This window comes from Lissotriton vulgaris, chromosome 2_1 (assembly GCF_964263255.1).
Source record: "Lissotriton vulgaris chromosome 2_1, aLisVul1.2, whole genome shotgun sequence".
In the NCBI taxonomy this organism is placed as follows: domain Eukaryota; kingdom Metazoa; phylum Chordata; class Amphibia; order Caudata; family Salamandridae; genus Lissotriton; species Lissotriton vulgaris.
In genome coordinates, this window is record NC_141687.1 from 2,038,667,014 (window position 1) to 2,038,695,007 (window position 27,994).

The window sequence follows — 27,994 nt, forward strand, 5'->3', positions numbered from 1 at the left end:
AGTAATCTCCCTTGTACTAACTATGCAGTCCTCCAATCACCCAGCCAATCCTATGTGCTTATCCAATCACTGCGCCAAAACCCAAGCATTTACAATATGACTATGCACTCTCCTAGTAGCACTCTAATCATCCAGTCACTACTCATGTACTCATGCAATGACCCAGGTATTAACTCATGGCAAATATAGAGGAGGGCATGCTAATCACAGGGGTGCCCCAACGCATAGTGTTACCTAGTGTATGTAGGTGTTTTCACTGCATTCTAAGTGTCTTTTAGCATAGCACTGGCTCTAGGCCTGGTTAGTCAGAGTCAGTTACCATCAGTACCCATCAGCAAAAAGTTGGGGGCAAAGGATGACTTTTCTGCTCCTCTGTTAGTTCTTTCTGCACACCTCTTCTTCTACCAGCACTTTTCTTTGTCTTTCTGGACTGCTGTTCCCTCTTTCTGCATTTGCCTTGCTTCTTTCTGCGCTTTTCTTCCGCTTTCTTCACATGTCCTACCTTTGTAGGCATAGTTAGAAATTAGCATTTAAAAAACCTTAGAAATTCACTGACAGAACCATAGGTTTCAGGGACATTATAATTAGAAATTAGCATTTAAAAAACCTTGGAAATTCACTGAAAAAACCATAGGTTTCAGGGACGTTATAGTTAGTTGGAGATTTCACTCGTACAAAACCATAGAATATCAGCAATTATAGTTAGTAGACTTAACTATAACTCACGCCCCCGCAATGCACTACTGATGACGTTGCATATTACATTACTAGTCGACATCCGCAGTGACATCACTGATGACATCACTGATGATATCATCCACATGATCATCTGATGCACCTCCTCCTACCCTAATAAAACCTTTCATACACAAACTCAAGAATACAGACCATCAATATCGAAACCATAGACAGACCAATGGCAGTCAATACATATCTGTTCAGTGATTTATACGTCTACACACACATTCACCCACTAACCCATACAGTCACTCATACACACAATCATTCATCTATACAGCCACTGATATATCCACTCATACACCCGTATGGACACTCGCACACTGCCACTCACCCAAAGAGTTATTCATACACCTTGACAGTCATGCAAGGAAACGATCAAACACCCATTTCCTTGCTTATACAGTCATACACAAACCACCGCACTTATTAATACAGATACTAACACATACTTACTCTCTTGAACTATCACTCATAGAAACACACACTCATCATACATATACTCTTGCAATCAGTCACTCTCACATATAGTCATTTATATACTCCGATACTCACATACACTGCTTTAAAAATATGTAGTTACTCACACATGCACTACTGAGACATCCATTCACTCACCAACACACCCATACACACACTCAGCCACTCATACAGCTGTTTCCATATGCACTCTTGAACCTATACTCCCAGTGAATCTAAAGAAAATCTTTAGAAAAATTGGAACCTGCTAAAGTTAGACCCAGTGATAGGTCTGCGTACCTATCACTGGGTCTAACTTTAGCACTTTCTTTATAATTTCTCGTGGAGTGGCAAGGTGTAGAGTGGCGTGGCATAGAGTGGAGTGGCATGGCGTGGAGTGGCATGACGTAGAGTGCAATGAAGGGAGTGGAGTGGAGTGGCATGGCGTAGAGTAGTGTGGCGTGCAGTGGAGTGGCTACGAGTCATGTACATTAGAGCGGTGCAGAGGTATTTATCTTTCAGTGGCAGTCACCACTATTGTATATTCACAGTTAGGTGAAAGTGTCCATAATAGAGTTTCCGTGGCGCCAATTGATGAATGTACACAAATCTTTCCAAAATAAAATCATCAACCTCAGCTCCTTCATGGAAGGTTTTGTGATGATTTGTCAAGAGGGGGATAAGAAAAAGGGAAGATACCATATTAATTACTATAAGAAACTTTGCTCTCCAGTATGAAAAACACAGCTGAAAGGCAGAACGAATTTACAACAAATTGGGTAAAAAGTTAGCACTTTACTTAGTAACCATGCTTTTTGTGATTCGGTATATTTAAATCAATGCAGCAATTTTAGAGTAATTAGCGTATAAAGAGGGGCTAGGGTTGGGCATGAAGCCTTCAAGGAGTGTGCAGTGGTTGTTGGTCCTCTGCCTAACCCACTTGCGATGACCTGTATAATGGAGGTTGCACGAGGGGTCTCGTCTATGACCAGACATTTGTATATATTTTTTGGGTACCACTGTACTGGTTCCACTACTAGAGGTGTACTGCAGTACCAGACACTAATACCGGCCACCCACATTTTTTTAAAACTTAATGAATGTTTTAAATTTGTCCTGTGGTACAGCAACTGTATGCCAACATACTGACTAAAACAGCTTTAATATGCCTACATAAGGAGAGGATGTAGCCTTACGGCTAGAGCCTTCTACCTCTGGACAAATCATTTAATCTCCCTGCGCCTATCAAAAAAATGAATGTGTTCTTCTGTAACGAAACCAGTGCTCATGTAAAGCGCTCTGATACCCGATGTCTCGGGTCTAGTTCGCGCTATATATAACTCTATAAAAAAATGGAGAGTATTGCGCGCCAAAAGCAAGCCCGTCTGAGCCCGCCGCATCAGTTACTATGCCCCTGCCATTACTTATTCAGGGAAGGAACTGCTGGACCACAATCATGGGAGGGATGATATCCCCTCCACAATCATAAAGGCATTAAAGTAAATACGGATCTGGGTACCCCACAACAAGGGAACCAGGAGGTAAGGAGGTATCCTAACCCTCTACAAATTATGTCAGCACCGAGCACTACCCCAAGCACCCCGCAGCCCATCCTTCTTGACCTCCAGGTGGGGTCCTTGTATACCCTCTCTAGTGAAGCATCAGGATGAGGTCTTTTATCTTCTGGAAGCCCATTCACTGGATATTTTCTTATTAACAGAGACTTGGCTCACAGAGGAGTCTTCTCCAGACATATTAGCGGCCTTCCCCACAATTACGATATCCTTCAAACCAACAGGAACTTGGGGAAGAAGGTCGAGGGGTAGTGGCTATTATTAAGAAAGTGCATCGCTTTGTTAAAGGGACTTCTTTAGATCTTCTCCTGGTGGAGAATTCAGTTATCCAGTGGGAATTTTCGTCCTCGTCTTCCACTTGTGTGTTGTTATATAGACCCCCCAAATACATTCCAAACTTCCCCCAAGCCCTTGCGGAATCCTTGGCGTTGTGACTGTAGATCATGCACACGTTCTCATAGTTGGAGACTTCAACTATTGGGCTAATGAGACAGTTGGGGGACAGCAAGCCAAGGACTTGACGGTTGTCCTGACTGATTTAAATCCGGAACAATTAGTAAATTGTCCAACTCGCATCAAATGACACACCTTGGACCAGATTTGGACCACCAAATTCCCTATGAGGAATTTGAGTAGTCGGATCGTTATGTGTTGTCCTTTGTAGTGTATTTGCAGAAGCGGAACAATCCCCCTATCGGGCCCACTATCTGCCCAAGGACTGGGCGCGAGTTAAACTTACTCCTACTACGAAGCAAGATATTATAGTCTATAAGCAAGACATATGAGCTGGCTGAAGATGGCAGCAATGATCATGCTCCTTACTGTAGAACAAGAGCACCTAGGGGACATGAGGCTAATAAATGGTTCTCAGACGACTTGAAAACTGTCAAACTCAATCTCCAGCAAGCAGAAAGGAAATGGCGGTCTAGGTATTCGCCAGACCTGAAAATAGGGTTCATTCAACAACTCAGATATTACAAAAATCTTTTACAGCAAATGAAAGCAAGCTTTTTCACAGGCAGAATCATGAATGAACCCAAAAACTCTAAGAGATATTCAAGATTGTTTCTGATCTCTCCAACCCAGACCGAGTTACGCTGCCAGTCTGACCAACTCTAGATCTGTGCAATTCTATTAACACTTTCTATGTGGACAAGATTAAGGCTATAAAGAACAGTATTCCTCCCTGCTTACCACTTAATACTCTATCTGCGGAAGCGGTGAACAGTCAAAGGCTCACCTGCTTTCCCAACATAACGCAAGAGGACCTAGCCCACCTACTGACTAAAGTAAAGTGAGGTTCAGCAAGTGATATTTGCCCCCTGAAGATCCTAAAAGCAGTATGAACCTGGATTCCTGGCTGTATATTGTCATTTCTTAATCAATCTATTAACGTGGGGGTGGTCCCTAGGTCCTTTAAAACAGTAATTATCGCTTCAATCATAAAGAACGTTGGTGCTGATCCCACGGACATGAAAAACATCCGGCCTATTTCGCTCTTACCCTATTTTTCTAAACTATTTGAGGGCCATATAGCCCACAATCTAATTTAGTTGCATGCACTGCATCCCCAAATACAATGCAGTGCGCGCAACAAAATTCGTTTTATTTATGTATATGTTTACTTACCTGTTAACCTCAATAATCCATAGATTACTAACCTCCACCATGCCCCTCCCCCTCCCCACGTCACCGCCCGGCAGGTACTCCCCTACTGACTGCGGCTGCCTAGGTCCATCCTGGATCTTGTTACTCTTAGGAAACGCCTGAAAACATTGCTTTACAGACAGGGGTACAAGTAAATCTTTTTGGGGTTGAAGTCTGATTAGCTACCTAGCGCCAAGAGACCCTCTGGTGTATGTGCGCTTTACAAATGTACCATAACATAACATGCCAGTCTGCTGACTAAAGCAAGTCCGAGATATAGTGTTTTACTCCTCCTGACCTTGCTTAAATTGAGTGACTACAGTGTTAACTCTGGAGCTTGTGTCGGTTGACTTGTCTTCACAGAGTCTGGTTTTGCAGCTTCAAGGATGAAGGTTGCATATAGGCCTGGGCGGAATTTCAATTACACTGGAGTAATCAGAATAATTTTGGTATTTCTGCGTTATTCTTTGACACGGAATTACTGATAATTATGAGATTAAATCCATCCACATAATTTGGGGTTAAAAACCTATTGTGAGAGCTTATTTAGAAAATGCAAGTGGGTCTGCAGGCACACTATTCGTGTTCTGATGCATTGACTACAAAAAAATGCAACCTTGTGTCCATTTTGGACACAAGAGTGCATTTTGCATTGAGAAAATAGTGCTAGTTGTCGTGAGTAAGTTGGAGAAAAATCCTTCTCCAACAGCTCCTTTAGCGAGCAGCTGCTCAAGCTTGCTATTCGTGTTCTCTTCCATTTAACGCTATTTCTTAGCACAAAAGTGTATCCTTGCAACATTGTTTTATACAAGAATGCATTTTGCAGTAAGAAAATAGCGCTAATTGCTGGGAGTATGTTGGGTAAACACCCTACCTCAAGAGGTTATTATGCGAGCGCGAGTGGCTACTCATGCTCGCTATCCATCTTCTATTGCTTTCAGAGCTAATTCTTAGTGCACTAAGCAATATCGCTAAACACAGAATTACTCTTCTTGTGTAATTCTGCATAATCTTGTGGAACTCTTAGTTAATTCTGTTTGAGTATGCTATACCGAATTACATGTGTAACACTAACTCATAGTTGCATTCAGTTTTTGCTCGGTGGTAAAATCCAGAATGCAATCCCAGCTCCTTGCACCATTACTAGCATTACCATTTTTTAGCTTGGAATGCATGCGGGATCTCTGTACTTTGGTAGCCTCTGACTTGTTATATTCCAGTTTAAAGTTAACTGCATTTAGTAAGCAGGGAGTCAATCAGTCTATCCCAGTGCCTCTAAAGTTTGGCTCCAAGTCATGAACACACTTTGTGGTGCCAGGTAACCATCACACTGATTAAACGGATATTTCCCCTCGGAATTAGGGCTTTTTAATACTAGAGATATCAGGAGCTTTTTAAGGTGTTGCATCAAGGTAGGTAGGGGTACCTAAGAGTGGCAACTGAACCCCACTCAATTATCACTCTGACCCTAACAGAAAATCTTCAATATACTTGAGCATGTGTGAAGACCTACTGTGCATGTTACATCAGAAGCTCTCAGAGACCTGTTCCACAAGCAGACCAGAGAGTGTCTTGAGCACGTCTTTGTAGCTAGGAATCCACATAGAGCAACAATACAGGAACAATGTACTCTTTACACCATAGTGCAGGGCTAATGAGTCACTCGCAGGTCTTTGGTTTATTGGGTGAGTTCAGCACCTCTCTTTCATGCAATCATGCATGTAAGAAGCCCATAAATACTCCTGTGCTATTAGGAACACCTCTGGATGACCTGCACACATTCTTTATATACCAGTGCACATATTTTCACCTGTACAGAAAGATAGCCTGATGTTATGTTATGTTATTAAACACTTATAGCGCTCACGGATACTCAAGAGTGTCCCGGAGCGTAAGCGAACTGCAAAATGCAAGGAGCTGTGGGTTAATTGAAAAGCAAGGTCTTTAACTGCTTCTTAAACAGCAATTGATAACGAAGGGAGTTCCAGGCTTTGGCTTCCTTAAAAGAAAGAGAGCTACCCCCGTTCGCGTAAGATGAAAAAGGGGAATGACTGCAAGACGTAGTGCGGCTGAGCGCAATTGTCTTTGGGGAACATAGAAATGAAAGCGTCTCCTAAGATACGGCGGCCCAGATTTGTAGAGGGCACCGTGGGCAACAGTGAGAGCCTTGAACTGGACGCGTTGTACCACGGGGAGCCAATGCAGGTCCGGTAGATGTTGCATTATGCTTGATCTACCAGGGATACCAAGCAGCACTCTTGCTGCTGCGTTTTGAATAATTTGCAACATTTTCAGCTGGTATCCAGGTAAGCCAACATACAAAGCATTGGTGTAGTCAATACGCAACAGAAGGAGGGCACGACTCAACATTTCCTTGGCTGGTCTGGGTAACAGTGGCAAGAACTTCCTAAGTGATTTCAATGTGCTAACGCCCACTCCGGACAGTTTTTTTATCTGCATAGAACCGGAGGTCCTCACTAAACCAGACCCCAGATTCGTAACTGGCTTGCCAACATAGTTGGGCCTGGGATACTCTGTGGGCCAAAGATCCTCCCTGACTTGAGGGGGAAAAGACCCATACAGAAGTACCTCAGACTTGTCCTCATTGCACTTGAGTTGGACCCCTGCAAGCCAGTTAGAAATGGCTGAAAGACAGTTTTTGGCTAGATCAGGGGACAAGTCATTTTCCTTCCACGTGAAGAGGAGCTGAGTGTCATCTGCGTAAGCTATAATCTTAGCTCCCAACTCCTCCGCCAAATAAATCCGAAGAGTAACGTATACATTTAAAAGAAGGGGACTCAAAGTGGAGCCCTGCAGAACTTCCGTGGTCACCTTTCTTGGGGCCCAGGAGAACGGTGGCAGCCATACCTGCTGTGTTCTATCCTCTAAAAATGATTTGAGCCAGTCTCATGCTAAACCTGATATTCCAATGTTTGAAAGACGGACCAGTAGTTGGCGATGGGGCACCGTATCAAAGGCGGCAGAGAGATCCAATAAAATCAAGACCGCTCTGCCACCTGCATCCAAACATTCTCTTACAGTTTCCGACATCTCAACAAGGGCCATCTCTGTGCTAAAGACAGGGCACCTCTGCAGGTAAGTTCACAAATGTGCAGAAAATGATATCTATAATCCATATGAATTTCCCAGCTGCACCAGAAGAAATCCAGAGTATGCAAGAAGTTAATAACAATCCATACACTGTAACCCTTAATTTGATTTATGTTTACTTATAAAGTTTTATATAGCAAGAACATGACCACAGTGGGTATAGGAATGCTTTACAAATGGTCAGGCAAGAAGAAATAGGTAGCTCAAACAACCAACATACTTGTGAATAGTACAGGGTGGAGCAGTTCCTTAAGGTGGGGACAAGCTCAAGGTCCAAGCCAACAAATCAATGAACAAGGTCATAGCAGGTGAGTAAACATTCTCTGGGCAATCCCTGTGAAAGCTCGGTTGTAGGTTTTTTAAATAAAATTTCGATGGTTTCAACAATAAGGTGCTGGTGCTTCTACAGGATCTACTTTTCTCAGTCTTGGTAATCACACCTGTTGTCAATGCATATTGGGTATTACACAAGCCTGTTCACTCACTATTTTACTCAAAGTGTCCCGGTTACCCTACAGCGTTCCCTCCGCAAGTCTCCATTGGCCATCTGATCGCAACTAGCCCTGCGCTCTGTCATCTACGGTTTGAGGACCTTCATTAGGCTAAACCATAATTGTTCAGCCAATTACTCCATATCCTTGCGAATTGCACAGGACACCCTCTACTCCTGTATGTGACACTTTCAGCTGCAATGTACAGGTCCATGCCTCTCTTCCAGTTGTGTAGTGTCAGGATTTCTTGTGTACCCTAATATCTTGCTATATCGCGTTTCGTCACTACAAGGCCCAAGGCGCTAAAAAGCAACTGAGGTCTGGCCACATCAAAACTACATGGGCTTCCCAGAAGGACGAATTGCGGTTCTGCTGGGAGGGATGTTTTTAATATTGCATTTAACTCTTTAATTATGGCACCCCAATATTACTGTATATAGGGGCAATCCCACAATGTGTGTAAGAAGTTCGCCACTGCGGCTTGGCAGCAAAGACAGTACAGAGTCTCGACACAGCCCATTTTGTGTAGCTTCGCTCTATCATAATATATCCTGTGGAGGATTTTAGCTGGATGAGACACAGTCTGGCTTTAATCACCATCTCCCTAGGATGCATCAAGGGGCCCCTCCCAGTCCACGTCTTCGCTCTCCCCCAGGTCTCCGTCCCATGCCTCCCTTAGTTCACAAAGGATGTCGGGTATATTGTTATTTATCATCTTGTAGGTAAGTGACACTGCATTTGTCGTGAGCTCTTCCTGTAGTGATTGCCCCTCAAGTAGTGCGTATTCCGGAAGGTCTGTCTTCCCCACTCCCTCCGCACTCCACACGTGTCGCAACTCGAGTTACTTGAGGAATTGGGAGCTATGCAACCTAAAATCAGTATGGAAGGTAGAGAGGGATTTGAATTTGCCCCTAGCTATGATATCACCAATAGTAGAGATCCCCAGCGTGTCCCATACATCAAAGCCCCGGAGCCCACTCAACTCCTTAAGCCAATTATCCTTCCACAGTGGTGTCGCCCTAGTTATCTCATGGGCCCACACCAGGGTCCTAGTGCCCCTTTCCTACACCTCCACAGTTACCGGGTTACAGGAGGCAACCTATTCGTCCCTTTTCCTCCATAGAGATAGGCTAGGAATGAGTGGGGTGTCAGTATCTCCCTTTCTAGTCTGTATATGGGATGGTCCCATGCTACGTGTATCCAGTAGTTAATAGTTCTTCTTTTCAATTAAAAAAATACTTTATTTAGACAGTGAAGTCTAGCAAAGTGCCTAAAATGACAAATGACCTTAACATGATGATTATCACAATTTTTCAAAGGTTTCCATAATTTAACATATAATTCATAACTTATCATCAGTACTCACTGGTAAAAATGGTTAAAATGTGTTTCAATGTAAAGAGGAAAGCATAATAAAAATGTGGTCTTTGTCTTTGGTTAAAAGGCGAAGCAATACGGTCAAAGCATTAGAAAATAATTTGATTGAAAAGTACAAATATTCTCGTTTTGAGATTCAGAGATTATTTTTAGTTGTTTCTCCACACATCCTAGAAATGTTACCAGTTTTGTGATCACTTTCGGCTGCTCATTGTTCAATAAAAAATTAACGGCAGATGGTAACGTACGTGTCCCCTCCTTGATCCATAGGAGCCTGAGGAATCTTCTGCGCCCAACCAGTAGTATGGGACATACACAGAGCAAATGAGTTATTGACTCCTGAGATAGGTTGCACAACCCACAAATTGTTGACTTTGATTTGTCCGCCCATGGTGGGGACAGATCTATAGATGCAAAAGTTCCCATCCAAATCTGTAGAAATGTCTTCTTAGGAAAGGTGGAGAAAGGTTCGTTAATGTATGTTTGCAGGCCTTTTCTGTCGTAACTACCAAGGACCAGTTAAGCATGTTTTCTTTTAGCAAACACTCTTTGACCTGATTTCCATCATATTGTTTTTACAATGCTGTCAAGGAGAATTTTGAACTGTAAATGAGGTATTTTTAAGTGCCATAGCTCCCTTGATTGAGTCTGAATCAGGGCTACATCTAGGGCTTGTGACCAGATGTTTGAATGTTTTGTGCTGTCGAAACCCGCAGCTTCATGCCAGATGAGGTGTTTTAATGATCCTTGCACAGCAGATCTTGTAGAGTGCAGGTATTATATTATGCTGGCCATTTGTCTAAACGTTTAATCCTGTAGTGTGAATTTCAACCTAATTTGTGCTGGCAAGGTGTTACCTGGCAGTTGAAATAAAGACCTGAACGCTGCACTCTGTGCTTTGTTGAAAAAGGACCCCAGTTTTCCCGGATAACCCTCTGAGCCATATGACAATGTTCGCACCTAGCAGAGACAATTTTTAGAAGTGCCTCGAAAGAGAATTTATTTGTGCCCTTGGATATTATCTGAAAAACACCTTGCAACAAGGCTAATTTTAGTTTTAATGAGTTCAAGTATAGTAAATGACCACCTTTGTTATCCAGCCAGCAGCCCAGATATTTATATTGATTTGCGAATAGTCCAGCGATTGTTATCAAGGTGCCAATGGTGGTGTTTACTCTTTTTCTGACCAAAAATATCTAGGTTTGTTTTTTCATAGTTAATCTGCATATTATTTTCCTAGCAAGGCGTGGCTAGGTCATCCAACAATCTTTGAAGCTCCACTGGCATCTGGATGAGCAAGAAAATGTTGTCTGCATACAGCAGAGAAGAGATGTGTAGATTCGCCAGTTTGGGAGCATGAATGTTAACTAAATTTAATGCAGGAAACAAATCGCACAGGTACAAATTAAAACGGGTTGGTGCTAAAACATAACCCTGTTTGACACCTTTTTCCGTGTTAATTTTATCTCAGACTGCCATACGACCTCCTCGTTTTACTCTCACCCATGTGTTGGTATAAAGCAGTATGATGCATTTCAATAAAGTTTCTGGAATTTTCCAAGCAGTAAGTTTGGTCCACAGTAGGTTACGGTTGCCGCGGTCAAAAGCTTTACTGTAATCAATAAAGCAACAAAACAGCTGTTCCTTTTTCTGGATTTTTTGGGTGGCAAGCATCTTTATGGCCACTAGATTGTCCTTGGTGCCCGCTTGCGTTCTCAACCCAGTTTGGGAAATGTCAGACAACCTGCTCTGCCTCAACCAGTCTTGTAGTCCAAGAGTAATAGTGAGGCAAAATATTTTGACTCAATGTCCATTAATGCAATATGTCTGTAACTGTCATGCTTCGGTGGGGATTCTTTAACATATATAAGTTAAAATCTCCAGTTAATAAAATATGAGATTCCATGTATCTTTGTTTAATCAATGTAAGTAGATGTTCTAATTTCTTCACACAATATTGTTTCTCTGCCGATGCTGGATTGACAAACATTTATTAAAAATAAATTGCAGATTATATGGTTAAACTGCCAGTTTTTGATTTCCAAACATTGTAAATATTTATTACCAGTGTCAAGCTCTTTTACTCTAAAATCCCAATGGGCGGAGAGAAAAATTTACAAGCCCCCTGTTGTGTGGCCTTTTTTGAGCATTCTAGTTGCGGGGCCATGAAACTCGCAGTATCCTTCAATTATTGTCTACTTTTCTCACCGAGATTCCTGAATGCATATAATATCATGCAACATTAAAAAGGTTGTGGCCTCACTATCGGTTAGTACGTTTTCAAGACCTGCCACATTCCTGGAAATTACCGTTATTGGATTCTTTATCTAATTTCCTGTTTCCTTTATGGTTCTATCCTGTCTTGAATGGAACTGGTTGTTTGAACTGGCCAGTGTACAAGCGAGCCAGTCCCAATTCTCCTGTTGAGACTATCAACGGGGCAGTCACAGTGCATTGCCTACCCACATTGATTGATTTGAAGATGGTTAATGACTGGTGATGTATTAATGGTATTGATCGTAAAGGGCCAGTCACATTTTTTTGCATTGGAAAGTTTCCGGGTCGTTTCCATAACTTGTCGTAATTGATTGTTTTCTTGTTTAGTATTAAATCTTTTTATTGAAAGATTGCAGCACATAGATAAACAATATCATCAATTTCGCCATCACATCACCCCCAGTAACACAAGAAAAAGAGGGCAAAAAGAGACATGAAAGCCAACCGTGCCAATGTGGGTTGAGCTGCATCAAGATAAGCTGTGCCTACCTCAGAACTTTAACAGAGAAGAAAAAGTGAAACAAAACCAACAAAACCCGTCCACCCCCCACCCGTGTTCCAAGTCCCCCATCAATAACATTCATACCATTGCAACTCTCAGTCCGCCTTCGGATGCTCAGTATTAAAGAGGCGAAGTAGCCGGAGGTATCAAGGACACGAGCCCTCCCCTGCTATGGTCAGGGAAAGCTTTTCCATCCCGAGCACATGCCACAGTCGGTGAAGCCAGCCTTTGAATGTAGGGATGTGTGCGGTGCGCCAATGTGTGAGGATATTTTGCATTGCAGAGCCCAGTGCGATAGCAATTAGATGGCCTCTGCAGGAGCGCAGAGGATATGCGAGGGGATTCGGGAGTCCTAGGAGAACATATGAGGGAAGGCGCGGGATCTCAGTCTCAAAATGCGCATCTCCCGCATCCAACACCTGCTTCCAATAAGCTTGGAGGTGCACACAATCCCATAATATGTAGACCAGTGTACCCACCTTCCCGCAACCCCGCCAGCAAGTCGTCTCTTTGGTATGATCCATCGCGTGGAGACGCTCCGGGGTGTAGTACCAATAAGTTGCGATTTTAGTGAGAGTGTCAGTAAGCCCCAAGTGGTACACGAAATGCCTCGCCCTATAAAATATACTCTCCCACTCCTTACGGCTAAGTGTCCTACCAAACTCCCTTTCCCAGCGCACCTTGCCAGCACTATAGGTATGGGCATACCTAGCCAGTAGCATTTTATATAAATCTGAGATATATTTTGTGTCCGTCGTGCGGGTAATCAGTCAATCTCCGGCATCCCGGGCGTTTGCCGAAACTGAGTGAATGGAATCACTCCCTCCGGTGAATACATGTGAAAGAGATATTGGCAACCAGCCGGTCGCCACTTCGCATAGGCCACTGAATTGGTACCCGGCGTAAAGTCAGGGTTGTCCATCAAAGGGGTGAGTGGTGACGGAAAAGTAGTAAGTTCGTGTTTAAGATTAGTTTGGCCCCAGACTTCCAGGGGCACCCGCGTAATATGGGATGCATAAAGATTGGGAGGACAATGCTGTTTCCTGAGAAATGGAGTTTCCTGTAGGGGGTGGCCGGACTCCCATCTACTCCACTCCACTAAGAGACGCAATTGAGCGGTCTGGAAGTAAAGCAAAAGGTGGGGTATCCCAAGTCCCCCGCCCTCCGGTGGGAGCATCGCCAGTCTTAGTTTTAGTCGCGGTTTACAGATTAACTGAGCCAGTTCCGTTTGGGTCTGCTGTATCCAACCCGGTGGTGGCCGAAGAGGGATAGTGCGAAATAGATATAAAATCTGGGGAAGAACAGTCCTTTTGACCGCAGCTATCCTGCCCAACCACAACAGCGGGTTGTGTTTCCACCGCCCTAGTTCCCGCCGAATTTTCTGTCGCAGCAGAATATAGTTAATAGTGACTTTATCGGACAGTGAGGGGCCAGTTGAATCCCCAGATACGGGATAGCCCCTGTTGCCCACTGAATGGTAAATGAGCTTCGCAAGAATTCTCGGGTGGACGCGCCCAAAGATAGACCAAGGGCCTCCGACTTGCCCATGTTAATTTTGAAGCCGAAGCATTGTGCAAAGAGGTCCAGATCCGCAAGACAGGGAGTCCCATGGGTTAGACAATGAAATCAAGACATCATCAGCATAGAGGCTGATTGTATGAACATAGCCCCCGAATTTGATCCCAGCCACCTGCGGGTTAAGCCGCAGTTTCTGCGCTAGGGGCTCCATGTAAAGTGCAAAAAGGAGGGGCGACAGAGGGCACCCCTGACAAGTGCTCCTCTCAATGGGGAATCGAGGAGATGTGTGCCCATCAACTCGAACCACCGCCGTCGGAAACCTGTAGCAGTTCAACACATATGTGCGGAACTTCGCACCCAAGCCCGCCTTCACCAAGACCTTCTGCAGGTAAGGCCAATGCACCAGATCGAACGCTTTTTCAGCATCGATAGCCAGCATTAAGAATTCTCCACTTGTACAAGTCGCTTTTTCAATAAGGTGCAGAGCCCGCTTAGTATTGTCTGAGGTTTGCCGTTCCGGGATAAATCCCGCCCATAGGAGGCGCAAGCCGGGCTGGCAGTATCCCCGTGTATAACTTAAGATCCACGGTAAGGAGTGAGATGGGGCGATAAGCACCATTTTGCGACTTATCCTTCCTGGCTAGAGGGATTACAGTTATGGAGGCCTGTAGGAGGTCTCCCGATATTGCCCCAGGCTCTGAGAAGGTGTTAAAAAGGTGCATGAGAAGTGGGGCAACTCGCGTACAGAAGGTCTTGGTGCCTTGGCAACTTTAAGGCGCGAGATGGCAGAAACAACCTCCGCCAGCCGGATGTCACGCTCGAGATGCTCAGCCTGCACCGCCGTGAGGGCAGGTAGTGGGACGGAGGCAAGAAAGGCCTCTGCATCAGAGTCCCTCAAGGGGGAACTGGTGTAGAGGTCAGTATAAAATTCACTGAAAGCCGTCGCGATGCCAGGGTCGTCAGGCACGCACCGGCCATCCGGTCGTAGTATTTCCCAAACCATTGGTTGCTGGCGAGCCTCACGCAATTTGTGAGCTAGCAGTCTCCCGAACCTATCCCCACCCGTATAATAAGCATGTCGGAGTCTCAGCGCCGCAAATTCCGCCCTATCTTGATCAATTGCTGCCTCACTGCCTTAAGTTGCCTCCAGATGCGCAGAGCTCCTGTGCGCTGGTGCATTTGCTCCAACTCCCTCGTGCGCTGGCTGAATTCTTCCCATTTGCGACTACGCTCAACATTATCTGCTGCTGAAATTGCAATAAAATCCCCCCGTAAAACCGCTTTCAATGCTTCCAATTGTGTGGCGAGTGTGGTGTCTGTGTTGCTGTTGTGAGAAAGGTGATCCGCTATGACGCGCTGTATTCTTGTGACTACCTCTGCGCGGTGTAGTAGAGTCTCTCTAAGTCGACATGTTCGCTATGTGCGCTGAATTGGTGGGAAGGCCAGTACTACGGTCACCGGTGCGTGATCAGAGAGGGAAGCAACCCCAATCTCCACCTCCGTTGCCAATGCCTGCAGAGAAGCCAATGCCAGCAAATAATCCAGACGGGCGAATGTTTTGTGGGCATTAGAGTAATAGGAATATGAAAGTCCCCGAGGGTGAAAGCTGCGCCATAGAGCACTAAAACCTAGGTCACGAAGATGGGCCAGGCCCTCTGACGAGAGTGCGCCAGTTTGCGAGGAGCGCTGACATGACCTTTCTAGAATGTTGTCAAACACCAAATTCAAGTCCCCTCCCAACAGAATGTGATGGTCCGGAGTGACGGTAGCATCAGTGAGGGCCGTAGTGAAAGAACCCTTTCCTGACCCTCGTTAGGGGCATAGATTGAGCCAACAGTGAACGTGTGTTCCCCCAGTGCAAACCGGTATGTCAACAGCCTGCCCTTTATCTCAGCCTCCTTCTGTACGATCTTTCCCTTAAATCTCTGGGCCACCAGAATAGCTACGCCTGCTGTCTTGTTAGCTGCTGAGGAAAAAAACTGATGCAGGAACCCAAGGCGGTGACAATCTTTCTGCAAAAGGTGCGTCTCCTGTAGAAGACAGATGTCCGCCTTTGAGTGCTCTAAACAAGAAAGGACTTCCCTGCGTTTCACCGGGTATTCAACCCCCTCACATTCAAGGTGAGGACCCTAAGATCCGTGGACATCTACCTTCACCCAGTGGACAGGGATCTAAAGGGCCGCACTTTCGAAGCAAAACCTAAACAACAAGGGCGCCAGCAGTTCAAGAAGGACCAGGAGTTGAGCGACATTCAAGACCCCAAGCATACGGTGGACAAGGAACACTAAACTCTCCCGCCTCCCGAAAATAAACTCCCCCCCAACACGAAACCCAATGTTCAAGAGCACATTGTCCATCATCCGTAGGTGATTGGGAAAATACAGCAACAGGGTGATCCAATCAATTCACAACAGCCCTCCCTCCCACTGACGGCTTGGGCAAGAACACAAGCCAGTAAACAGCCGTGAGAAAAAGTAACAGGAAGTTCAGCTGGGGTGAGGCAAGGTCAGACCAGATGAAACCGCCTCCACTGCGGCGCGTTGCCCATCTTTAATCTCGGCTGTAGGAGGCTTCCTTAAGCGGCGCCTTCGGCCCTGCTGTCGCCATCGGCGTCTAGAGTCCTCTGGTTCCACGGTGTTCCTTGCCGACTCATCCCCCTCAGCTGGGGGGTCTATACCCAGCAGGCGGCATGCTTCCCTCAGAGACCAGAGCTGGTGGAGTATATTGTTGTTCAGTTTAAATCCAGTTTAAACACCAGGCGAAAGGGGTGGCCCCAGCTGCAGGAGATGTTGTGTTGTTGTAGGTAAGCTGTGACAGGTTTGAAGGTTGTGCGCTTCTTCAAGGTAAGTGCGGACAAGTCCTGGAATAAAACTGAGGATTGATTTCAGAATGACAGGGGGGTGCAACTGCTGTGCTTTCTGGAGGTTTTCTTCTTTTGTGCGGTAGTCCTGCACGCATGCCAGAATGTTCGGTGGAGGAACCGACGGTGAGCGTTGGGGACCTTCTCTATGTACTCTGTCCAGACGGAGTTCTGACTCCAAAGGGCGCCCCAAATGTGATTGAAAAGTTTGTTCGTGAATCCGAACAGGTCCTTGGTATCATCGGCCAGCGTAACGCCCTGGATCCGGACGTTGTGGCGACGCGAACGGTTCTCTAAATCTTCCAGGTGCATTTGTAGATCTACCTGTTGGGCGTGGATCCGCAATATCTCCTGTTGCAGCGCCTCTATTTTGGTATCTCTCCCGTCACTCTTGGTCTCCAGCTCTGTCACTCGCTCCCCTATGCCATCCAGATCTCTGCGTATCTCTTTAATCTCCTCTGAGAATTCCTTCTTTAAGGTATTAATGTCCTCCCTCAGGGTAGTAAACAGCGATTCAAAAAAAGCCTTGGTGATGGGTTCTGAGCCATCCACCTAATCCGAGGCGGGGCGAGCAGCGCTTGCAGCCATGTCTTTTGGTTGCTGACTCGCCTGGGCCTTGGCAAACAAGTCCTTTACGGTTTTATCTTTGCGGACCCTCGCGGTGGACATTTCGTTCTCCGTGCACTCCAGGAGTCACCTGCCATGCCCACCCCTCCCTGGTGCTACTCAGTAGACCAAGTAAGCTGCTTACTCTCCACAGCAGTCCTTCACAGCTGGAAGGCTCCACGCCGTGGATCGCAAAACGACCACTGACAGACCTGCTCTTGACACCAGGCAGTGTGCTCCTCTTAGCTCTCCAATTCACCCCAAAGGGCCACAAATCCACCACCTGGTACTCCCTGCGTCTTCTGGTGAGTCGACCCCACCCGGGTCACCAATCGATCAACACCACAAGGCACTCCGGCGCGTCAGTCGTCTCCCGCTAGCGGCAGACGACTGACCAGTGAAATTTGCGAATCTCAGATCCGGGCCGACCGGTCCTTCTCGTCTCTCATGGCCGATGTTGTTCAACTCGCCTCCGGCCTCACCATTACTCAAGGCCCCGGTTCCGAAGCTGGTGCAGGCCGCAATCTTAACGTCAACATTTCTCCGTCCACAAAGCTAGTAGATCACTCGGGATCACACGGTCGGGCATAGTTTTGTCTATCTATGCGGGGCATGGCATAGGCGCAGGATATGTAGCAGGATCTTGTGGGAGGAGAAGGAGGTCGACGGAGCCGGGAGCCTAGGTGGCCATCTTGGTTGCCAGCTTGGCTCCTCCCTCTGTTGCCTCTTATTTAATCAAAATATCAGAAGGCATGAAGTGAATCACAATGTCTTTGGACTCCAAATGACAGAACTTTGGATGAGCGGCTAATAATTTTCTTATGTTGCCTCGGTTCAAGATATCTCCCTTTCCTTGTGAAGCGAAATCAGGATGCCATATTGTTGTCCATGTTTTATCATTAGGTTCGACCATATGCTTCCGAACGTAGGGGCTAAAATTTTTGTTTTTAATTGTTATAATTGGAATGCTCACCATTTGTGCCATGACAGGTGTTGGGGCGTTAAGTCTCTCTATTGTTACAGTTTATCTCATGTGTACTATTGGAGGTTGATCCTTCACTGCAGCTTTGTCGCCTACCTTCTTAGTAGAGGCCTGGGTCTTGCTGTGGCATGGCGTCCTTGTATTTTTGAGGCCACATGAGGCCGCAAGTGCTTTATGTATTGTGCAACCAACCCCGATCTAATCCTGTTCCTAAGGCAGTTGACATTCAAAGTTAGGACCGAATGGGCCCAATGCTCTACGGGGGCCGACATAGGTATAACAAGAACCTAGAGTATGGCATCCTCATGTATGCCCATTTCTGGGGGCTTACCCCGAGACTCTGCTGTGCCACTACCAAAGACCAAGTGTGACTAACAAACGTAGGTAACAGTTCCTTGGCTGGTATGTTGCTGCTAGCTCAGAAGTTCAGGCGGTCCGGGTCTATCACATTCCGTGTTGGTCATTGTTGGGTCAGTCTCTGGTCCACCTTCCAGTGCTGCAATTTCAGCGGCCAATGGGAGTGTGCTTTCGTCCTCGGAGGAGTCTCTCAGTCACTCTGAATCAGCGTGGGAATACCGCTGGGTAGCTATATCTGTGGCTCTGCCATCTCCCGTTTCTAAGGGCTCCTCCTCCTTCACAAGGCCCTAGCCCCCCTGCTGGTTCCTCTTAATGTGTAGGGAGCCCCTCAATCGGCACTCCTCAGACCCGACTTAGTCCTTCTTTTCCTCCATGTCTTGTACCCAGGTCTGGACTCTGGATACCGAAGAAGCTGTCCATCTCGGTTCTGTTCTTGGGAGGGGCATAGGACCAGTCTCTCCTCCGCCCATGCCCAAGCGTCTACTGGTGTCTGGAAGAAATAGTTTTTTCCATTGTATATGAATTTCAGTTTTGCAGGTAAAAGAAGCATGTATTGCATCTGCAGTGCTCTGAGCTTCGCAATTACGAAATCGAAAGTCCTCCTCTGGGGCTGGATCTTGCAACTGTAGTCAGGGAAGATCATGATTTTAGATTTTTTGTGTTGGACTTCTCCCAGGTGGCATGCCTCAAGTAGGATCAGGCCCCTGTCAAGAAAGTTGGGGGAACTTTGCGATGATAGGTCTGGGTGAAGCTCTGGGCGGTGGCAGCGTATTCAGCACCCTGTGTGCCCGTTCAATCACGAAGCAGGTGGAGAAGTGTTCGGGCAGGAAGATCTTTTTCAGCCATGCGACTAGGAACACAGATTCACTGTCCATCCACCCCTTAAGGGAATCCCATGAAGTGCAGGTTATTCCTGCATGCCCCGTTTTCAGCGTCATTAATACGCCATTGCAGTACATCTTTAGGACTACGGAGTTTCGTTACTGCTTTTTTAAGGTACTGGACTACATCTTCGACTTCCGAGACTTGATTCTCTGTCTCCATCACTAGTTTGGAAACGTTACGGAGATCCTGTCTAAGTAGTGTGACCTCAGAGGAAACTTCTCCAATCCTATTTTCCAGTGCTTCTCTGGAAGACTGTATAGCATGGAGCAGGGTAGCCGTGTCAGGTGGTGGCTGTGTAAATTCCTGTGGGGTCACCACATTAGTATATCTGCCCATTTTCCCTTGCCTCCGCGGTTTAGGGTCCTTGACTTTGGTCATCATTGCAGATTCACCAGTGGGGCACACCACAAAGGCAGACGGACAGTACCCAAAGACCTTGCCCCTCTAGTATGACTTAGTAGAACTGCCACTTAATCCAACGCGGCAACGAACATAGCAATTGCTCTTAGGTGCGGTTCCTCTACTCTCCCAGGCACCAGCTCCAAGACTAGGTATCAGAGATGATGGACCTGGCAGTGGCGCCCACAAAATTCTCAGCATTATTTTCCTTGGTGAAGGGCAGGGGGCAGCAGTCAAAGAACTGCCCTCCTGATTAGGGCAGAGGAAACCGCACTTGACCCAGCACAGATGTCAGCAGCAAATTGTTAGCCCCAGCTCCCGGGCTCTTTTGGCCCCTCAGCTCGGAATCTATCCAGTGCAGAAGTACATCAGGGAGGAGAGCCCAAACTGCAGGACCTCTGGCCTCAGCCCCTGCCGCCGTCACTCTCACCCCCTCCACACCAGCTGGGCAGTTGCGAGTCCTGGCAGCCCAAGGGGGTCGTCTCTTGGGGTCCAGAGGCATGGCTCTAGACCCCAAGAGACTCTCGCTCCACTCTCCCCCTGCTTCACACACCAGAAGAGCTCTCAGCTGCCACCGCACGATCCCTCTCACACGCGTGGCAGTTAGAGGCAGACGAGACCCTGTCCAGCCGCCAGCAGCAGCTTTTCGCTTGCCTCGGGTCAGCACCAGCACTCCACTGCAGGTCAGGCCTGTGAGTCTGCCATCTTGCGTGTCTGTGATACGAGCGGCCGTATGCTGTCCCACGCTGATCTTCATTTCAGCAGAGGTCTCAGCGACAGATATGGGACACCCCAAAGCAGCTTGTGTATGGAGATAGCCCTGTCTACTTCATGGCTGGCAGGATTCAATACAGATTATAGCTCCGGCCCGGACCTCAAAGAGGACACATCTTATTCGGCAATGGTATAGGCCACACCCCCGTTCTTCGACATTTTTCATGCTTTTCTACATCTGTTTTTAAAAATACTTCCACTTTGCCAGTCTTTTGCACATTAGTATAATTGCTGTGTGAAGACACTGTAGATGCGTTAAGTTGGAGATTGATTTATTGAAGGACGAACGGGGGAACCAATCAAATTGGAGATGGTGAAGCCTGTTCGAGATCGCAGACCTATAAATGGAGTCAGTGGTACGGACCCGGCGTGCCGAAGACGTACTAAAGGCAATCCCGTCTGAGCCCTCCTGCAGCCAGCCGGGGCTGGATTCTATGCTAAAAAAAATCAAACACCTCTAATGAACTCAAACAATTACAATAGGTAGGGAATCAACTCAACCCCTTCATCTTGTTACATTTTTCTAACTTAGGGTTACTAAACATAAATAGTTCAACCATTGAACTGAGTAATCCTATCAGTCTCCTTGCCAGTGCCTCAACTGGGATCAAAATCTCAGCTAACCAGCTCACGGTTATCTATCTGAATGCCAGATCCATAGTTACATACCAAATAAAAATATATCAGTTGCTGGACTCTAAAAAGCTGGATATCTTACTTTTAACAGAAACCTGGCTAATGGCTGAATTCTCCCCATACATTTTGCATTCTCTTCCAGGAAATTATTACCTACTCAATGCTAATCAACCTAAAGGTAAAATAGGTGGAGGTGTAGCAGCAATAATTCTGAAAAACCTGGAGTTTTTTTAGTCTTGCATCATTCGATATTCCGGCAGTCGACAGCCTCTTAATTAAACTCGACTCTAGAACTTTCTCTTTTGTGCTTTGGTATAGAGACCCTCCTGGATCATAAGCCCCACTTCCTTGCAGAACACATTTCTCCTCTTGTAATTGACTATGCAAAAATTCTGATAGTCATGGATTTCAATTACTGGGCAAACGAGGAAACGGTCAGGCAATCATATTTGGAGTTAACCGACCTGCTAAGTAGTTTAAACTTCGAACAACATGTACTCTGACCCACCCATGCCAAAGGCCATCCATTAGATCAGGTATGATCTATCAATGTATCCGTTTTTAACCTCGCGGTTATGCCTTGCGAATGGGCAGAATACTGCTAAATCACATTTTCACTCGCCGATGAGGTCCTTCCTAAACCTCCCCCTAGCACAGGAATACTATCTAGAAACTGGGCCTGCTTCAAAATTAACTCATTTTGTAATTCATTGGCAACCACTTTACCCAACATAAATGCCAATATTTACTAACAGGAGGAAGAAACCACTGCTTGGTTAACAGAAGCCAGCAACGCACATGCCCCCTCTGGCAAGCTTGACTGGCAAGAAGCTATAAAGGGTTGAAATGGTTCTCTGAAGAGTTAAAATGACCACAATTCGTACTCCATCGGGCCGAATGAAATTGGCAGAGTAATTATTTACCTGGAAAAAAGAAAATGTATCGATTACATCATAGAAAATACAAGAAATTAATCATGCAAGCTAAATCTGCCTTCTCAGATAAAATTATAAATTCAGCAAGTAAGTCTAAGGTATTTTTTTCAATTGTGTCTGAATAATCAAATCCAGACAGAGGCATGCTACGATCCTGCCTACCCAGACCCTGTGCGATGCACGTAATTCCTTTTTCAACAATAAGATTAAAGTAATTAAAGACTGTATTACTTCAAGCTCTTTTCCTGCGGCAACACTAATCAATGAAAGGAACCCAATCATAAAGTTTGAGTTCCCACTATCAGCAAGGTGCGCCTCAGGGACCTGTTGACTAAAGTGAAATCTGTTCCCCAACTGAAACCTACGCTCCGAAGGTTCTAAAAGAAGTCTTTTCCCTTTTTCCTAACCCAGTCATATCCCTCCTCAATGACTCCCTGAGCCAAGGAATAGTCCCTAGCTACTTTAAGGAGGAGGTAATGGTTCCACTATGAAATAAAGTCGGTGATGACCCACATAGCTATCGCCCTTTATCTTTCCGCACTTTTTTAGCAAAGGTCTTGGAGGCGCATGTTGCCAAATGCTTATGCTCCTTCCTAGAGGAAACCCACTTTCTCGACTCTCATCAAGCAGCCTTTACGACCAACCCCTTCTACCAAAGCAGTCATCCTATCAGTCGCATATCATATGCGGGAACAAGCTGATATGGATACCACTCAGGTGCAGGTACTTCTAGATCTCTCTGCGGCCTTCGGCACAGTGGACCATGAACTCCCGATTGACTGTGTCAGAGCCACAGGCCTACAAGGCACAGCACTTGATTGGATTGTTTCCTTCTTAAAGGATCACTTCCAGTTGGTCCAACTTTACCCCTCAGCCCTCTTAAGGTCCAACTTACCTGTGGAGCTCCTCAGGGGTCCTATGGGTCCCCCACCACCTCTCCAATTTGTACATACACCCCCTTGTGTACTCCTTGGAAAAAAATGAAGGTGAGAATTTACAATTATGCAGACAATATGCTACTGCTTTTTGCTGTCAACAACTCACCAGAATCCAAAGTGACTTTCCCAAAAATATTATTATTCATCCACGAGTGGGTGAATTGCAATTAATTCAAATTAAATTCCGACAAGACGGAGATAGTCATAACCAGTAGCAAGCATGACTTGTTGAACCCCATGTTCCGGCCAGCTGCAATGGATACCCGCCTCAAGCTTAGAGATAAGTTAAGAGCCTCAGAGTTCTTGTTGACAAAAACCTGTCAATAAAACCACAATAAGGGACAGTGATCTCGTCCTGTTTCTTACAGCTTTGCAAAATCAGAAAGATAGGTGCATTTCTTATCTTTGAAGCTCTTATTCAGATCATCACCACAATAGACATCAAGGATAGACTATGATCCTAAAGAATTCCGACCCCACACATAGAGCTGGTCACTTGTTGGATCCCATCTTTTCCAACTTAAATGACATCTCTATACACACTGCTCTACCTGTGCCCTGGTCAGATCATTTTATGATTAAATTTTCCCTCCCGGTAAAACTCTCCAACAAGGATAATGTACCGGTACCTACGCAACTTGTCAGGAAATGGAAAAAACTTGATATGGAGAATCTTAACTCCTTTCTTGAAGGCCATCTCCCCTGTACAAAGTCAACAGTACAAGATCTCTCGACATCTGTCCAAAATTGGCTCACAAAAGCAATCGATTCCTCCTTGCCCAAAACAAAATTAAAACAAAATTTCCACCGCCCTCCTGCCCCTTGGTTCACTGAGACCCTAAAGCAGGAAAAAAGCAGCTGCAAAAATGCAGAATGGCAATGGAGAAAGACCTATTCTCCAGATGCCAAACTAGCTTATAAAATTAAACTCACGAACTACCAGAAGCTATGTGCTAGAGCTAAAGCTGAACATGCCTGCACGAAAATAACGGAAGCCCTTGGCCCGTCCAAAACACTTTTTAAAACCGTGAGAGAACTGGCTGGTTCCCTTACTATACAATCTCCGCCAGACCTCAATAAATCACAATGCGACTCCCTAGTGGCTTTCTTTGTCGATAAAGTGGACAAAATACATCAGGGCATAGACCAAGCCACTAATGACCTTGTCAAGACTCATCTGACTCTGCCCCTTACTCCACCTACTGATCCTAACTTCAAAACCGACTCCTTAGGTCCCATCACCTCTGCTGAAGCAGTTCCGCCCTCCTGTCCACTCTCTCCTGACGAGGCACCTTCCGCTATACTTAACAACTGGCCGAAGCTTGACCTCGACATGGTTCGTAAACTATTAAATACTATTAAATCTGGCTCGCCCAATGATCCACTACCTTGTTCGGTCCAAAAAAAACTCAGTAACGGGGCCTTGGACATAATCACCAATCTCCTTAACAAATCCTTGAAGGAAGAAACTGTGCCGAACGAGTGGAAGCACGCGATGATTCATCCGTTGCTGAAAAGAATGGGAGCAGATCCCAATTTGCCATCCAATTTCAGACTATTTCCCTGCTGCCCACCTTTGCAAAGGTACTAGAAAAACACATTCATAGGTCTCTCACTGATTTCATTACCACTCATGACTTACTACCTCTCCATCAATCAGGATTCCGCACAGGTTTCTCCACGGAGACGACCCTGCTAGGCGTCACCGAAAACATCCGTCTAATGCTGGACCGGGGAGAAACAGTAGCTTTGCTGCTGCTCGTCCTCAGTGCAGCATTTGACACTGTGTCACATTCTGTCCTTGCACAAACACTCCATTCCATAGGCATCCGGGGCGCAGCCTGTAACTGGATTAAATCCCTGCTGGAACAGCGTACATTCCAAGTCTTCTCCCAGTCCGCTTGCTCTGATACTATGACTTTTAAACATGGAGTACCTCAGGGCTCCATTTTGAGCCCGTTGCTTTTTAACATTTATATGAGCCCGCTGGCCAAAATGGTAGAAGAGACTGGATTACTTATGTTCTCCTACGCTGACGACTCTCAGCTCATCTTCTCTCTATCATCTTCAGAGTCTGATAACCCCTCTTCATTAAAACTCGGCTTAAGTAAAATTGCTGAGTGGATGAGAAAAAACTTTCTCAAGCTAAACGGTGAGAAAACTGAGCTACTTGTCCTAGGTAAGAACAAAGAGCTCTGGGGACCCCAACATTGGCCAGATGATATGGGTACCCTTCCGGTTCCAGTCAAATCAGCCCGCAACCTAGGAGTCATCATTGATGAGTCGCTTAATCTTAATCAGCAAGCTGCGAAGACGTCAGCCACCTGCTTTGCGATACTAAAGTGGTTAAAAAAAAATTGCTGGATGCTGCCCAAACATACTCAGAAAACAGTCATCAATGGCTTAATAACTTCCAGACTTGATTATGGTAACGTGCTATACTTGGGGGCCAATAAAGCTACAACCCGCCAATTACAGACAGTGCAAAATGCAGCCGCGAGATTACTGTGGAAAATTCCCATCTCCACACCAACCTCCAAGTACATCCGGGAACTGCACTGGCTAAAAATCTAGAATAGGGTGAAGTTTAAATCCCTATGCTTTATGCATAAGATCTCTACTAACAGTGCCCCCAAGTATCTACAAAATCTTGTACATCCCAACCGCCCATCTCGAACCCTTCGATCAGCCACGGCTAACCATTTTGTGATTCCAAAAATCAGGCTGGCACGAATGGGCGGCAAATCATTTTCATATCTTGGACCCTCACTTTGGAACACTCTTCCGTTGACACTTCGGAATGAAATCAATTACATGAAATTCAGGAAGGCCTTAAAAACCTTGTTGTTTAACATCTAAAGACCTGAATCAATCAAATCACTGGATCATTAGCGCCGGGAAACCCTTTGTTGGGTAGCTGTTGCGCTATACAAATGAACTAAATAAATAAAATAAAATAGACTATGCGAGCTCGCTTTACCTGGTTGTTTCTGAGGGTCTCAACTGTACATTACAACTGACAAACAATCAGGCAGCCAGACTAATCTATCAACAGCCAAGAAACTTCCACATCACCCTCCCTCCCCCCCCACCCGCCCCCGGTGAGGAAACTACACTGGCTGTGACTAAAACAGCAAACTGTATTTAAAACTGGATGCATCACTTTCAAAACTTTCTATGGCAGAAGCCCAGCTTTTATTGCAGCGCACATCCCAAAATACATACCTACCCATAACTTGAGATCAACTCACTTGAATCTTCCTCCTATTCCCGCTTTGAAAAAGAAGAGACTCAGTGGCTCCAGATTTTCTGTACTCACCCTCATCCCTGGAACTTCTTTCAACTTGAAATTAGGACCACCCACAGCTACACTAGTTTTAGACAACTTTTTACAACATGGCTACTTAAACAAGCATATGACAAAGTTAGAGCAATGTGTAAGGTTTTCTGTTACTCTAGCGCCAAGAAACCGATTCGTTATGCGCGCTCTATAAATGCAAGTAACGTAACATAGCAGGAGTCCACGCTATGCACATGCACGTGTAAGAATTAGAATACTGCACCTTTTGTAGGAAATAATTTCAGTAGTACACCTCCTAGGCATTACTACCCGTAGCTAATACACAAGTGTAGGGGAAGCTATACCATCTTGACTCAGTCTTGACACATTAATTCAAACAGGATGCATTCTACTTTAAAGGTATCCTCTGTTACTGATCGCAGTGAAGAAGCACAGAAGTAAGTCTCTGCGTACATACATAATCTGTACCTAGTGTGTACTAACTGGTCCTGGGTTCCCTTGTTCCAGTTCATTATGGACCTGGCCAGGCAGTTGAGGCTGCACTGTTCCCATTGGACCAGGGGTCAAAACTGATTTGAGTTGGCATGGTGTGCAAAATTACGACGATTAGGATGCGTCCCAAGTGATTACCAGTGGTTATGATTAATGTAAGCATTCCATCCATCCCTTTTTTGTATAATTTAGTGTGTCGCCCTAAGTGGGACGGTTATGTCCAGATGTGGGTTGTGTGCACACTGTGCCACTTGAACAAAGCTATTCCTGGCGGGTGAGCCCTAATAAGGGTGATACAAGCCTTGGGTTGCTTTGGTCCTGGCTCAGGGAGGACATGGCCTGGCAGTTCGAGTTGAACTGTTCCTGATGAAGCAGGGTAAAAACTGGCTTGAATGTAGCTGGGTCTAAACTGAGGTCAGAAGGTCGGACAAGACGGAGGTCCTCATCCTCAGATCCAACCCCTCGGCCTGGGACAACTCCTGGTGGCCAACCGCATTGGGAACCGCTCCAACACCCACCGACCATGCACGCAACCTAGGGGTCATTCTCGACTCAACCCTCTCCATGACTAAACAGGTCAACGCCGTCTCCTCCTCCTGCTTCAACACCCTCCGCATGCTCCTTAGGATCTACAAGTGGATCCCCACTGAAACGAGAAGAACAGTCACCAAGGCCCTTGTCAGCAGAAGGTTGGACAATGCAAACGCCCTCTACGCAGGAGCCTTGGCCAAACTCATGAGAAGGCTCCAACGCATCCAGAATGCCTCTGCACGCCTGATCCTCGACATCCCTCGCCGCAGCCACATCACACCCCACCTGAGAGACCTGCACTGGCTCCCGGTCAACAAGAGGATAACCTTCAAGCTCCTCACTCCCACCTGAGAGACCTGCACTGGTTCCCGGTCAACAAGAGGATAACCTTCAAGCTCCTCACCCATGCACACAAGGCACTCCACAACACCGGACCAACATACCTCAACAGACGACTCCGCTTCTACATTCCCACACCCGCCAGCTCCGCTCCGCCGACCTCGCCCTCGCTACAGTCCCCCGCTTCCGAAGAGCGACCTCAGGCGGCAGATCGTTCTCCCACCTCGCCGCAGGTCACCCTCCCCATCCACCTACGGCAGACCCA

At 46.0% G+C, this 27,994-nt stretch overlaps 1 protein-coding gene across 1 annotated transcript in view; it reads right to left on the minus strand.

Moving 5' to 3' along the window:
* GALK2 (galactokinase 2) overlaps nt 1-27,994 on the minus strand; it is a 1,370,458-nt gene that overhangs the window by 962,099 nt on the left and 380,365 nt on the right. The window lies entirely within an intron of this gene.